The sequence below is a fragment of the Saccostrea cucullata genome, unplaced genomic scaffold, assembly GCF_032062105.1.
Source record: "Saccostrea cucullata isolate Sc308-1 unplaced genomic scaffold, CSIRO_AGI_Scuc_v1 ctg2066, whole genome shotgun sequence".
In the NCBI taxonomy this organism is placed as follows: Eukaryota; Metazoa; Mollusca; class Bivalvia; order Ostreida; family Ostreidae; genus Saccostrea; species Saccostrea cuccullata.
This window is the reverse complement of record NW_026936797.1, coordinates 25,515-41,503: the sequence shown is the minus strand read 5'-3', so window position 1 is coordinate 41,503 and position 15,989 is coordinate 25,515. Positions and strand designations below refer to the sequence as shown.

At 33.4% G+C, this 15,989-nt stretch overlaps 1 pseudogene; it reads left to right on the top strand.

Annotated features, from left to right (window-relative positions):
• The first annotated feature begins 315 nt into the window (after nt 1-315).
• LOC134246614 (heat shock 70 kDa protein 12A-like) lies at nt 316-5,446 on the top strand (annotated as a pseudogene).
• Nucleotides 5,447-15,989: the final 10,543 nt, after the last annotated feature.

The window sequence follows — 15,989 nt, the reverse complement described above, 5'->3', positions numbered from 1 at the left end:
CTTACCAGGTAAAACAGAGAAGGTCCAAACATTGTAACACTCTATAGTGATTCTGATTTCAGAATTTTGAGCTCTGATGTTTTCTGAATTTTAATAAAATTAAATCTCTAGAAGTAGTAAATGTAGTTCTCTTCACAAAGTCAGATATATACAACAATGTACAACGAGGTTACATAGGTCATAATTCCCAAGGTCAATTATCATGGTGATTGCGATGAAAAGTATACAGTTTTGCTATGCCACATCTTGATTGTTGCATGGGTGTTAGAATGATAGTGTCACAAACGGGCAGTCATTTAAATTGCAAAACGAAAGTAACAAAGTGTAAAGTCATAAAAATGGCACAGGAAAGAAAATCATCATCGTCCCGAACTTTAGTGGCTGCATTTGACTTTGGGACAACGTATTCGGGTTATGCTTATTCATTCAAATCGGACTGGGCGAAAGTGCATATGAATAAATGGGAAGGTGGCCAGTTATCGTCCTTTAAAGCACCAACTGCTCTCTCTATTGAATCCAGACAAGTCTTTTAATTCCTTTGGTTTTGAAGCGGAGAAAACTTATTCTGAAATTGCAACAGATGGTGACGAAGAAGGTCGCACTTGCAAGGAGTATTATTTTTTTCATCGATTCAAGATGATGTTGAAAACAACTCTCACCCAGGTTTGTAGGTATCTTGCTTACAAATGATTGTGTACACAGGAACCAGGATGGGGCTCATGGTCTAAAACTAAGTAATACGAACAGATAGAAATATGTGTGGTTCAAGTATTTTAGACACCCCCCCCCCCCGAAAACTAACTCTATAGCAGGATTTGCAATCGGAAAATTAAATTGGCTCTTAGAGTATAATGTAGGATTTTCCCCAAAAAAATCGACATAAGTGTCAAATTTCCGGGGGATTCTATTCTGTGTAACAGTTCCCAAGAGTCATTTTTTCCGATGTAAGATCTCTGGAGGAGGGGGTGTTCTTGGAGGGAGTACTCAATCTAAAAGCTGACAAAAACGATATGCAAAACCTCTTAATAAATTTCAATAAAAAAAAATCACACACTCTTTGTAAAACTAAAAAGGATCGATTTTTTTAATGTCCCAGTTTATAATTTTTCTATTAGTTAAAAATGGGTTTGAGCTCAGTGATTTGAACTCTATTGTTCAATATCAAAAGACTGCTACTCTCGAACTAAAAAAAATTCTACATATTTAGATGAAAATTTTCACCCCTTTTCTGACCACGATAGCCTTAAATTGAAATCAAATCTGTACTAAACTAAAATTTCCCTGTACAAATATTTAAGTGTGTTTTGATCTCTTTTTGTGGACTAGCCTTAACCCAAATCATGCTTATGAATCGATGGTCAGTGAGAATATAAATTGTAGTCCTAAAAATTAATCTTATTTATTTATTATCCTGTCTGGCAAAATGACCATAAGATGTTTTTGAAGATTGATTTGTATATATTCCTAAATAAATATTCCAGTATAAATCTTTCATAACCTATTGTGCTTGCCTCATTTTATCCCCAGACGACATGATTTGAATAAACTTCACCCTATACTGCATGTATGTCAGGAAGTATTTAACAAAGTTTCGATTTTTTCTGGTCTCGAGGAAATAATTTTTTCTCAACATAGCTTTACCTCCTGTTGTGGTCCAAAGTATCCTCCAGGACAATTAAAACCTCAGAGAGATAGATCGAGAGAAAGAGAGAGATGTGTAGATGTAGGAAAACTGATGCACTGTCGAAATACATGTACATACATGTACGCCTAAACTGATAACTTTATTTCCCACAATTTTCAAGGACTGTAACAATATTTATCTGCTTAATGCACAGCTTGATATTTTTTTTTTTAATTTTGAGGGAATACTCTACAATTTTTTTTAAAGTTTGTATTTCTTATACACTCTTTACATTCTAGATCAGACTAATAATTGCAATTTCATTGACTAGAGAGTTCATCGAGAAACAATGTGTAAGGACGAGAACGATCGGGAAATGGAAGCTATGCCAATATTCACCCTTTCCATCAAATATCTGAAAGACCATCTCATGAAAGAAATAGAAAAAAGATTCCTTGTCGAGGAGATAACTTTGGATGACATTAACTTTATACTCACCGTGCCAGCAATATGGGACGACTCAGCAAAAATGTTCATGAGAGAGGCGGCTGTAAAAGTAAGTCTGTTTATTCCCTGTTAGGCTACATTGCATGCAGTATTGTTTTCCTTAAATGGACACATTCGAGACATGTACATTTCTTTCATAAAAATGAATAGAATACAAATAATGAATGCTTTTCAATGGTTTGCAGGCTGGATTACCAGACAAACAATTGCAGATTGCATTAGAACCAGAGGCAGCATCTATTTATTGTCACCTCATGCATTTTGACGCTGTTGAGAAGCAAAAGGGAAAAGGCAACTGGACACGGAGATGGGCTTAAAATACATGGTTGTGGATCTTGGAGGTAATAAAAGAATCATTTAAGAAAAAAAAATTCCATTGTTTCAAAAATTAATGTATATGCAGATTAAAATTATCCTTACAACTTTATTATTAAAAAAAAAAACGGGGATATAATAGGACAATCATAGCGTACATTAAATGTTTTTCATGGTTGTACGTATGTGTTGAGGATGAATACTATTTGTTATTAGTATATCCTCTATATGAAGATTGTTTTTACAAATTAAGAAATTGTTTTTTTTAATCCATCCATGTATAAAATACTACAGCTGTTCGATATTAAGAAGTAAAGAATAAGTTTTCCCTCGGCAAAGATATTTATTATATGTAATATACCTGGTAATATGTAGTATGAGGCGAAAAAGTGATCTTGTAATCTAGAATATTGTTATTTTTATCTTTTATTTCATAAATTTTTATGTACATAATAATTCGTTGTTCTTCTGTAAATTATCCACTTCTTTGTTGTATCTGATTTTATTATAGTATAGATACTAAAAAACTGTAAAGTAATGATAAAGTTAAGCAAGGAGCTTGTCGCCCGATAAGGTAGCTAACCGATTGGCCCTTATACAACCATTAAATACTTTTTTATTTTTGCGATTTACAATAAATCACATAACGTGAATTTTTAACCTTAAGGTTTTACAACATCTTCCTCCAAAAATAGCATGATACTCTCAGCTTTAATCAAGAACTGGTCAGTCAGGCTTCTGTCATTACTTTTTTTGAATTCCCTGAAAGAAATACTGCGTATTGAGATAATGTACAGTATTTAAGCTTAAAAATCCCAGCAAAAATACAAATCAGGAGCAAAGCAAGCGGACTCTTAAACATCAGAAATGGGATAAGACGAAATGGAGGAGTAAGCCTTTGTCGACGGTCACACCTGTCGTGTTGGATCCTTATGATATGTATGGAAATACGGAGTAAGGGAAAAAAAACTCGTCGACAATTCAGTGTGTAAATAATCAGTATAACAGAAAAAGGGAAAGTTTCCCCAAACTCGAAAATCCTATTTCGGGGGGTGGGGATGGGGATGAGGGCTGTTAGGTTCTTACCTCTTTCAGTACCAATTTTGCTGCATTAACCTTAAACATGAGGGGTATGCTACGTGCCTGATAATTACCCATCAATTAGTATGAAAAATCTTCAATGTTTACGAAAAAATGACTTTAAACGAGGCTTTTGAGATTCTTGTTTCATCAACTTTTTGTCAATAACCTACTTCATTTTAGAAATCATTTGTACATCGAGCATATTCTTCCGTATTGAATAAATTGAGAGAGATATCATCCCTGATATGCAAGTGATAATAGTATATGCTATATAGATATAAAATTGTCGATTGAAAATTAAGTTGTAGTCATTACGTTTATCATAACAATTTGTTGTCACGTAACCATTTACTTCTTTTCCTATTCTGTGGTATTTTTTATTTAAAGTTTACCGAAATATCATTTTTTAACCACTTTATCTTGAATATCCAACTTACGTACCTTTCCAAATATTACCTGTATGTAATGGTTTTGTCATAATAAAAATGCTTTAAAATTTAGGTGGCACCGCTGACATAACTGTACATCAGCTTCAAGAAAACGGAACTCTGGCAGAGGTGGTACCGGCAAGTGGTGGAGACTGGGGCGGAACTTGTGTTGATGAGGCCTACAAAAACTTTCTTGAGGACATTTTTGGAAAAACTGTTATGAAGACCTTTAAATACGATTTGGAGTATGTCTTAGACTATATAGAATTTTGGCAAAATTTTGAAATCAAAAAGAGAGAACAAGTTATTTCAAAGATTTCACATTTGGTACATCTTTTAATACCTATAGCTTTGACTGAAATATTTAAAGAGCAAACAAACAAGAAAGGAATGCATGATGCAATAATGAAAGCGCTTATAAAGGAATCAACACATAAAAATGAAGACATTACAAGTTTGCAGGGAAAACTCGAGTTGCCGATTGAGAGTTACCAGAAATTTTTTACACCAACGATCGAGAAACTCGTTGATCATTTGTCTAAAATGTTCAGAGAGGAAGTGGGTCCGGGTGTAGATGTCATTTTAATGGTTGGTGGATTTTCTGAGTGCGAGCTGGTTCAAGAAAAACTAGCAAAACATTTTGGAAATAAGCGTTTGGTGATCCCCTATCAAGCAGGTCTCGCTGTTTTGAAGGGGGCAGTCTTTTTCGGTCACCACAAAGATTTGATTTCACGTCGAGTAGCGAGATATACGTATGGAATTCAAACGTGGCCAAAATTTGACAAAACAAGACATTCTCTACATAAAAAGCATAAGATAAATGGCGAAGACAGATGTCGAGATGTATTTTTGAAATTCATTACCAAGGGTGATCCCATAGAGCCTGGTCTGAAGAAATCTTACATTTTCAAAACTCTCAAACAAGGCGAAAAAATACTCGAGTGTGGGGTCTTCATTTCCAACAAAAAGAATCCAGAGTACGTTGACGAGGAAGACTGTTATAGGCTAGGGACTCTTGAAGTTCCATTGACGAATTCAGAACTTAGGACTAATATGGAGATTGAGGAATCCATCATTTTTGGGGAGACAGAAATAAGAGTCACAGCTTGCAACTTTGCTACAGGCAAAGAACACGAAATCGTTTTTGATCTTCTCTCACCAAAAATTAAAATCCCAAGCAGTAAAAGGTAATACAGAAGAAAAATCTGTAAACAATCTTTGACGTTGAAAAGAAATTGTAACATTTAGAAACTAGAGGGAAAGATTCAAACCTTTTACTATTAACCATGCATTCATACGAGATACATGTATGTAGATTGATAATTTTTATTTTTATCATAAAGTTCAGTAAGGATTATGTTATCACTTTTTTCATTATCTGTAAATTAGATCAATGTTTGACTTTGCTGCATTTTTCAAATGCCAGATCACCATAACCACTGTGTATTAATTGCTCAAAATATGTAAACAACGAAGAAAAAATAGTGTATGTAATTGAACATGTTAATTTTTTCTATGTCTTTCTATTGTATTCATGCTCAGGAAAATGATAATTGTATTTTATAACAATTTATATGCTTTCTGGAATACTAGTATTTCCTTTCATTTGTATTACATATCATGTTTATTTGAATATATGGAAAAATATATTACGTTTATCATTATTGTGACTGACTCTAGTTGTACCTCCCAGCTTGAAAAGTGGAAGGGTATAATGTCTATGGGATGTCCATCTGTGTGTCCGTCCGTCTGCAACGCTTTGGGGGTACCCATCTCTTATCTGCAACTCTTCTTATACCATTGAATGAAATTTAATGAGACCTTCACAGATTCTTTATTACATAATTCCATTATACACCTCTTATTTTACTTTTTAATTTGAGACTTATTTCGAGTCTCCCATAGCAACACATGGACTTTATCGTCATAATCATATTGGAGGTGGAGAGTATCATTTCTTGAGCTCAGTGCTCACAGTAAATCTAGTTTAATCTATTATCTTAGCCCGTTTAATTGCTTAGTGGTAAAAATGATTTCATGTAATTGTTTTTCAATAACAGACAGTTTATTATTTGATCATACAACCGATTTAGAGTCGAGAAAATAATTCCATGTCCTTCGCTTAATATTTAAATTCTAAGATTTATTTTAATATGTGTCTTAACCATTGGACTATTCCAACGAAGTAGCGGATTGAAAGGTGCTATAAATAGAGGTTCCTATGATATTGCAAAATTCATGATAAAGTGGTCAACTTTAAAACTCGGACTTAAAAAGCTACCTTAATTCGATCTTGGCTAAGATCAAGATGGTGAACACTTTCAGATCAAGATTAGGAACTTCAGGGGCTAATTGATTTGCACAATATATAAATAAAAGCCAATATGTCATTTATTTCACGTACTCCTTTTTTATTCAAATTATATAATTTTCTGTTCAGCTCTCAAAGGCATTCTAATTAGAAAATTAAACAATCGCAATGGTTGATTAAATTGTTTTAAAATAGTAATTAAAGTTTATGAGCATTTTTCTTAAGTAGTACAGTACAGGCCACGAGTTTTCCGCAACGCTCGGTGGAAAAAACACCGTGTGAAACGCTCTGTGTTACACCGTGTACACGGTGTAGCACGGTGTGTGTGGATTTGAAATATACAGGTAGGCACACCGTGCCGCACCGTGTCTAGAAAAATCTCAGTTAATGTCCTCCGTGTCGCACCGTGTCCGGAAAATTCCCCCCCAAGCTGCACCGTGTAAATAGTATTACAGACAAAATCGTTTGTTTCTCATAAAAATTTGATAATAAATTTTGATAACAATTTATAACTTTGTTTTACGAGTATGTATATAAAATAATCGTTTTTATTCTACCAGATATTGGACTTCGAATGGCATGCATGATATTGAGATTAGATATCGGTAAAAAAAAATTGAATGGTTTTCATTTGAATTAACTGTGTGTCTATAAATTTATGTAAGTAAAATTATTCATCCATGTTACAAATTAAATCAAAATTATGAATTTTCTTTTAAATGAATAATTTAATCTCATGTGTTCATGTAACAAAGGAAGACGAAATGGCGTCGAGCTGCATTCGTGTCACATACACTGTATAGTACAGTATAAAATTAAATCAGAGCTGTATCTATGTTCATGGTTTTAACATGTACAGCACTAGTGTACGATCCAAGCTTAAATACATTTATTTTATTCATCTTGAATTATTCTGAATGTGGATGCGAAAATCGTTAGCAGAAACACGAAATTAATGCAATAATTTCAAAGCGTATTTCTCGTAACAGCAAACATCATTTTCATAGAGTATAGTATTCACTACGTTGTGTTTTTAAAACCCTTTCAGTGTAAGTTATGGAACGCCGTCACTGCCTTATAGCAGAACACAACGATTGCATTGCGTCATCCTTCCATTACATTATGTCAACACTTTATGACATTTACTCACACTTTTATTGCATTATGTCAACCTTACATTACATTATGTCAACTCTTTATGAAATTTACTCACACTACTATTGTATTGTGTCAACCTTCCATTATATTATGTCAACTCTTTATGACATTAACCCACAATACTATTGCATTATGTCAACCTTCCATTATATTATGTCAACTTTTTATGACATTAACCCACAATACTATTGCATTATGTCAACCTTCCATTATATCATGTCAACTCTTTATGACATTAGTCCACACTACTATTGCATTGTGTCAACCTTTCATTACATTATGTCAACTCCTTATGACAATTACACACACTACCATTGCGTTATGTCAACTTTCAATTGCATTATGTTTAGTCTTTATGGCATTAACTCGTACTTTAATTACATTGTGCCAATCTTCCATTGCATTATATCAGCTCTTTATGCCATTAAGTCAAAACAATTTTACGTGGTGTAAAAATGTTTTTATATATTTTCAACTCATTATTACATTATGTGCACTCTCTACTATTTGGTCTAAGTAGTTCATTACATGATGTGAATGTATCTTTAACTCAATATCAATTCGCTATAATACGTTGTCAGAATTTCATTACATTATCTGAAAAAATTGTCACATGTGGTCAATTCTTTTACTACATTATGCCTTCAATATGCTACATGACGACGTGAATCAATTTCATGATGTGAATTTGCCCTTACTTTTTGACAAATCGTTATTACGTTATGTCATTGTGTCTTTACATTGTGTCAAAAATGCTCAGCCTCTTGTCAGCATACATGTATCTTAGGCTATTTCATCTCATATCTGATGTGAAAAGCTCATGTCATACTGTGCGCACTCTTCTACATTATATCGATTCACTATTACGTTATGCGAACACGGGTATCCTCGGCCTTTATATGAGCATAACGTATTTTCCGCTTTCCGAAAGCACTAAAAAATGGCGGAAGAGAAAACTGTCATAAATTAAATTCTCAGCGATTTGGGAATTGCATCTTTAAATGAAAACTTTAAGCGAAAAATGATTGACAATCTTGAAACATGCAAAGCCTTAACACTGCGACTGTGAATTAAAGTCACGCGCCGAAATTCAATGGCGTTTACTTTTATCTGATAATTAAATAAATCAAATATGAGTCGTGCAGCATTTTTTTTTCTGAATTGCTTTTTTTTTTAAATAAAAATCTTAAACTTCTGATCTTACTCAGAACACTGTATTTTTTATCAGTCTTTAACTCTCCTTTTTTAAAGTGTAAACAGATATATCGTATAACACACGTGCACTGGCGGGTTGGGGAGGGGGCAGAAATCCCGCCCTACCATCTTTAGTCACCAAAATATACATAAAAGTAATAAATTTATTAGTTTTACAATGTAGGACATTGCATTACTTTCACATTAAGTTTAGCTGAATTAAATTGAAACTTTTTTCTATAAAACTATAAAGCTTGCCGGGGAGTTTTTCCGCTTTCCCCCTTTGGTCACCAACTCTATACCGTCCCCCTTCTTTTTTCAAGCTTCCCATATGTGCCACAAATATGTGCCCATGCATGCTTATTAAAGCATATTCAATTGATTTAGAAGAGGGACTGGTAGATTTTTGTAACAGAATTCTGGTCTTGGAATGGTTGAAAAAATTACTGTAACTAATTCCGTGACATAGCATTTATTTGAAAGAGGATGTCAGCCAGAATGAAAAAAAATTATTTACCCCCAAAAAAAACTCGACAAGCCCAAAAAATTGTCCAAGCCCGAAAATCCTATTTCGGAGAGGAGGTCCGACTTCGATCAGTCCTATATTTTTTCAGTTATACTACATTACCTATAGTGGACAATACTTCAACAACAATTGGGGTTGGGGGCTGTACTTTCAATGAACATTACATTTTCTAATAAGGTAATGTCTGGGAAAAGAGGGGGCTGATATTATGTGTCTGTAATTCGTCCTACTTAATCGGGACCCCCCCCCCCCCTCTTACGAGTCATTAAAACACGGTCGTCAACATTCATTATTATACATGTACTAGATATTCAGCTTTGGAAGAAAATTTTTGGTACTGGAGTTCGTAGGATTTTCGTGTTTGGGAAATAGATATTTCCTTTTTTTTTTTTGCTTGTCAGGTTTTTTTGGAGGTACAAAAAAATTTTCTTACACTTAGCCCCCCCACTTTCAATTTGCTTCCGACGCCAATGATAAAGATATTTTTTAAATCACATAAGAAAGAGTTGACATAACGTAATTATATATCCACATCACGGAATGGAGTTTTGACATAATGTAATAAAGTGTTGATATAATATTAAGATATTTTCACATTATGTTATACACTTTTAACACCACGTAAAGCACTGACATAAAGGTAAGATGTGTTCACCTCACATCATGATGCTCTCGCCGTAAAATAAAGATAAATCCATATCACGTAATAATGCTTTGATATAATAGACATATACATTCTCAAAAAGGAATGGACTTTTGACTTCATGTAATGATAAGTTTAATTATAAAACACAATTTACTTGACGTAATGCAATTTTGACATCACATATTAAAGAAATGAAATAATATAAAGAAACATTCATTTCACCTAATGAAGTTTTAACACAATGTGAACATATTTTCACTTCATATAATGAACTTCCGACTTCAAGTTATAAAGTGCTGACATAATGGAAGAATGTGTTTACTTCATGTAATGTAGCATTGACATGATGTAAAGATATTTTTACATCACCCCATAAGAAATTGACATAACGTAAAGATATGTTCACATCACGTAATGATAGATTGACATAATGAATGCATAGTTTTATGCTATAAGGCAGTGATGGCGTTCCATAAGTTCCGTTTTTATTCAGCCTTGTGTGGTTATAATCCAAATAAGGAATGGTCTGATTTTTGCTTTTGTCTGCTTTTTTGGGGCGAGACTGAATTTGCAAATATACTGTTTACGCAGGAATGTCAACTTTGCATATACACATATAACAAAATGTGTAAGTTTCCCTTCATTTTACCCTGGTATGCTGTTTTTATTTCAGCCGTGGACTTGAAGAATATACGTATTCCCGGTGTACTACAGAGGTTTAGTCTCACGTACCTTGTTCTGGGGCTCATTGAGATCTGCTTCTGTCGGTACGATACACCAGATAAATACCAGGTATGATCACATCTCGAGTTATCTTTCTTGTTCTGTTGCTGAATTCGGTATAAATATCTGGTGTGATCACATCACAAGTTATCTTGTTGATTTAGACTTGCTTCTGTGGGTAAATGATAGATAAATACATGTACAAGGTATGATAACATCGCCAGTTATCTTTCTTGTTCTGTTGCTGATTGATTTAGATTTGCTTCTGTAGGTAAACGCTATTCCGAATAAATACTAAACATGTATAAGTACCAGATATGATTTAGAAAACAAGTTCCCATTCTTTTTCCTGGGGCTGATAAGATCTATCAGTACCACTCCCTAAAAAAATCCAAAATTGATCAGATTACAAGTTATTCTGATCAAATGGGAATACTTACGTCACGTACAAAATTACCATAATAATTTAAAAAAAAATGATTTTTGAAACCATTCTTATCTACAAAGCATAATGATTTCAATTAAAACTTAACAATTATATACGGTTCGTGAAGGCCTTCAAATTTAGTCCTATACTCGGCACTCAGAGGAATTGAGCAGTGAGCATTGGCGTCGGAAGCAAATTGAAAGTGGGGGGGGGGGGGGGGGGGCTAGACCAACAAAAAAATTGTAAATTTAAAGCAAAAAAAATTCCACTGTCCAAACACGAAAATCCTATTTCGTGGGGGGTGGGGGGGGGGGGGTGGGGGGCTAGGTTCGAACTCCAGTACCAAAAATTTTCTTCCAAAGCTGAATATCTAGTACATGTATAATAATGAATGTTGACGACCGTGTTTTAATGACTCGTAAGAGGGGGGGGGGGGCGAACCAGAATTGAACCCTGGCCTCCCGATCACGAAGCAAACGCCCTACCACTAGGCTACCGTGACTGGTTCTAAAGGTATATATAAGATAACAATTAAATTGTTCCTTCGTCAAACGCTCAAGGCATTTTTAAGTGAAAGTGTTTTGCGCTCAAAAAATTATGGGCAAGGTTAAATATTTTGTAAACCAAAAGACACACAGCACCAAAAGATGAGACCAACTATAATATTTTCCCCCTTTTTAGCCCCCTTCTTCATTTTGAAGAAGTAAAGTAACCAATTGCAAGCTTAAGGACAAGAAGTGCATTTTAAACCCATGCTACGCTTACTCCATATTACTCTATAAAAACAAACGGATCCGATTCACGCGCTTGTTTGACGTGCAAAAACACGTTTTTAAATGAGATTTCCGCTAAGAGTATCAAATGTGAATAATTTTCTGATAAAAAAAAATTCTCCGAAATTTTAAATTAAAATAAGGACATGAAAGTCAATTAAAAAAAAAAAACTGAAATATATTTTTTTCCCCAAATTTCCTGCATATTTTTTTCCTTATTTCATTTCATTTATGATTGACGTAGTTGAAGTTTTTAATCTGAAATATATATTAGTCGTCAGAAGAACAGTTGGCTTACACAACATCCGACATTTGTTAATTGATTTCCTTATTTTCTTGTAATTTGGTATGTTCGAGTAATATTCCTTTATGAAAGATGATATACTATCTTTCAATGCGAAATGCAATAACAACTTGAAATGTTATAACAACGCAAAATGTACTAAGCTCAGATTTCTACATTTTGCACCAACCTTGACACGTAATTCCGCAAAATGGGGAAAAAACACCTAAGAGATCGTTTTACATTTTTGCTTTACTAATTTCTATATTGGTCTCAACGCAAATTGTAATACAAAATGTAAAGATACCAGTTTGTTACATATTGCGTTGTTCTTACATTTCATATTGAAACATCATTATGATTATACCTGACTTACATGTACTACTAATTTTAAAATTATTTTTTAATTGTTACAGGACAGTTATACTAATTAATTATTCTTCTTTAATTGTTACAGGACAGATGTTGGTCCCCTTTTAGAGACATTCTACTGTTCCTCCCACAGTGGTTTCTGTCTCTTGGTATCCTAGCAGCCTATGTTTGTTTAACCCTGCTTCTTCCCATAGGCGATTGTCCCACGTAAGTCTGAAGAATCTTTTAAATAGAAAACCAAGAAGAAAAGCATGACCATGCTTGTCCAATACCCTTGCAAGAAGTATTACCACCCACTTGCACATGGTTTGTGTTTTGTTTTAAAGTTGATTTTATAAGCAAGAATATGCTCTGAATACGATTAATATTTCAATTTGGGCAAGCTACAGAGAAATAAGCTGTTTTAACACGGATATAAACAACCTTGTTCAAAATTCATTTTACAAATAATATTGTCATTAAACAGACCACGAATAAGTAAGTGAATTCTTTATTTCCACCGATTTTCCTGATTTAAGTAAATAATGTTTCTGTCCATGCATAGTCCATTGCCTTCGATCATTTTTCTTGCAGACTTTAGGCAGGTATCCTAAGTTGAAAATGAATCAAATATCCTCAATAAGCAGTCTTTTATATTTTTCTCCAAGTCCAAAAAGCATTTTTTGTTGGTGTTTAGCGCTTCCTTTACAGTTACAAAAGAAACTTCAATTTATATAACTCGATATATCCCTGTGAACTTGAAAAGAAAGATATCACAGATCCTTACACAATTAATTTGTTTAATTTTTGGTTATTTTACGAAAAAAGGACATTGATAATTTGATATTCTAACCACAAAACGTTTTGGTAAATACGATGGCTTATACTTTTCAATTGTCTTCTTCCCATATTTATACAGCATACCCATATAAACTGCATATGGGGTTGATATCTCCAAGTTCATTCCATAAAAACCTGTTCTGCGTACAATCAATTTTGAAAACACTGCAAATTTTTGCCCAGCAAGTTGAAGAAAAAAAAAAAGAATATTAATAGTTTCGTTTGAAATCATCATTTTGCAAGTTCTATGATTAAACAAGATGTGTTTGTGAAACACTACGCGCCAGGTGGCAACAAAGTAAAAAAAAAATTAGTTTTGCTTTGGAACCTGAGGCCGCTTCTATCTACTGCCAGCTGATGATCTGGAGCCTCAGAACGATTCCAGCTTTCGTGTAACTGAAAAACCCCTAGGGAAAATATATGGTTGTTGATCTTGGAGGTAAATTACTAAATAAATATATATCTCTCTCTATTTACATTTGTAAGAATGAGTGTGTTACTTTTGAAATCTTCAATCCATTTCAAATATTTTTATACATTTTGATAATATCAATATTGTACCTTTAGTGTAGAGCAGGAATTCAAAGGCTATGCATGTTACTAAATTCATGTTCATGTATACTGAATAAATATACCTGTAGTACACGTTTGAATCAATCATGAGTGAGATACACCAGAATTTAAAAAAAAAAATTTTGGGGTTGCCAAAAAAAATTTAAAAGTTTTCCCAACCCCTGGAAAAAAGATGTCTATTTATCCTTTTTTGTATTTTTCTAATGTATACACATCTCAGGAAAAGTATACTCGGTGTCCTTATTTACTAGAATATTCCACTTTTACATCTACATGTAGTAGTTAAAAAAATGTTAAAAACTGGGTTTAGCCTTCATTTTGAAATTTTCCATTTTTTCAGTAATATATAGTTTTATTTTCAGGTGGCACGGCAGATATAACTATACACCAAATGCAGGAGACTAGAACAAAATAGAACTAACTCCTGCTTCCGGAGGACTCTGGGGGGGAACACGCATTGATGAGGTTTTTGGGCCTTTCTAACGATTTATTTGGCAAACAGGCAATGACAAAATTTCAAAAAGACAGTGCCAAAAGACTTTTTTGATTTTGGAACGGTTTGGGGTTAAAGAAAAGATCATTTGACTTTAAAAAAGGAACAGAAAATATCCATTTACAAGTTCCATTGGAATTTTTGGGTTTTTAACAATCCAAACATTAATAAAGAGAAAGATATAAATAAAATTATAGAAAAATCAAAATGGAAAGGAAAAGGAATCAAATTTGCGCAGAAGAAATTGCATATACCTACAACAATTATGAAAAGTATTTTTCAGGCAACTACAGACGAAATTGTCAATCACTTAAGGTGCTTGTGAAAGGAGTTGGCAAAGGTTTGAAAATTATTTTGTTAGTAGGTGGATTTTCGGAATGTTCACTTATTCAAAATCAAGTTCGTGAAACGTTTGAAATCAAAGGTCAATGTCGATTTATTTTAAACCGGGGCCCCCCTTTTATTTTTAAAGGCGCTGTTTTTTTTGGGACATCACCCGGATAAACCCTAACGTGTAGCAAAACACCTACGGAATTCAAAGGCCAAAATTTACCCAAAAGGGGAACATAAAGAGGCAAAGCGGGATGCCCCAATTTTCCCAAAACCCGGTGTAAAAATTATTCTTTAAGTTCGTTACCAAGGGAGACCGATTAAAAGCAGGGTTCTTTAAAAAAGTCACATTTTCAGGGCATTGAAATCAGCCGATGGTGACCTTGAAGTGGCATTTTCATCTCAAACAAAGAAAATCCTAAATATGTTGACGAAGATGGTTGTGAGAAATTTGGGAAAGTTCCGAAAATTGACGTTGAAAGAGGGACGGAAAGTCGGGGGAGCCGATTTTTGGACATACAGAGCTACATGCAAAGGCCTGTAACGGGAAGAAAAAAAATACAGCGTCACTTTTGATTTGCTGTCAGAGAAAATCAAATATCCCGCCAAAAATTAACCTCAGATCTCAAATTGAATGTATAACATTTAAATAAATGTTTGTGCATGTGAAAAAGTTTTTTTTTCTACAAATAGCTTATGCTTAGAATGGACGGTGCGAATATGTGATATCAAACTTTACTTGTTATAAAGGTACCTGTGATACAAGAGATAAGGTGATATTTATAAGAGGGTTTCCGTTATCTGAAAAAAGATATATACATGGTTAAAATATTTGACTTTGTCACTCCATACATTTTGTTGTGTATTTAATCATTTTTAATTTGTATTTCTGCAAGATATTAATTTACAAAATAACCATTTATTTATGATTACATGTAGGGTTTTTTTTTTTGAATTACATAAATCTCCAGGATTTTGTCATGCACCTTTTAAAATAACACAAGTTTCTTTTTGGGTTTAATTATAAAAAGTTGTACATGATATATGTATACAATCCGCTGTCTTCGTTGTTGATTTCAAAAATTACACAATATTCAAAGGAAATGAAATCATTTCTGTAGGTTAATTGTTAAGCAAAAATCTTTTTACTAATTATTCACTTATACAATGTAATATAGATTGACTTTAAGATAAAAATGTTTTTTTAATTTTTTTAAAATTGGAAAAAATAGTATATATTTAATCATCTATTTAGTTTTACGCCTTATTTGTTGAATGCCCCTATAAATTTTCTGTCACATAATTTTTGAAACCCATAAAAAGAAGTGTTAATATTCCCTTAAGTCCATTATTAGTGTTTCACTTAACCCTTAAAATATCTAGAATTCAGGTGCTTCTGGGTGG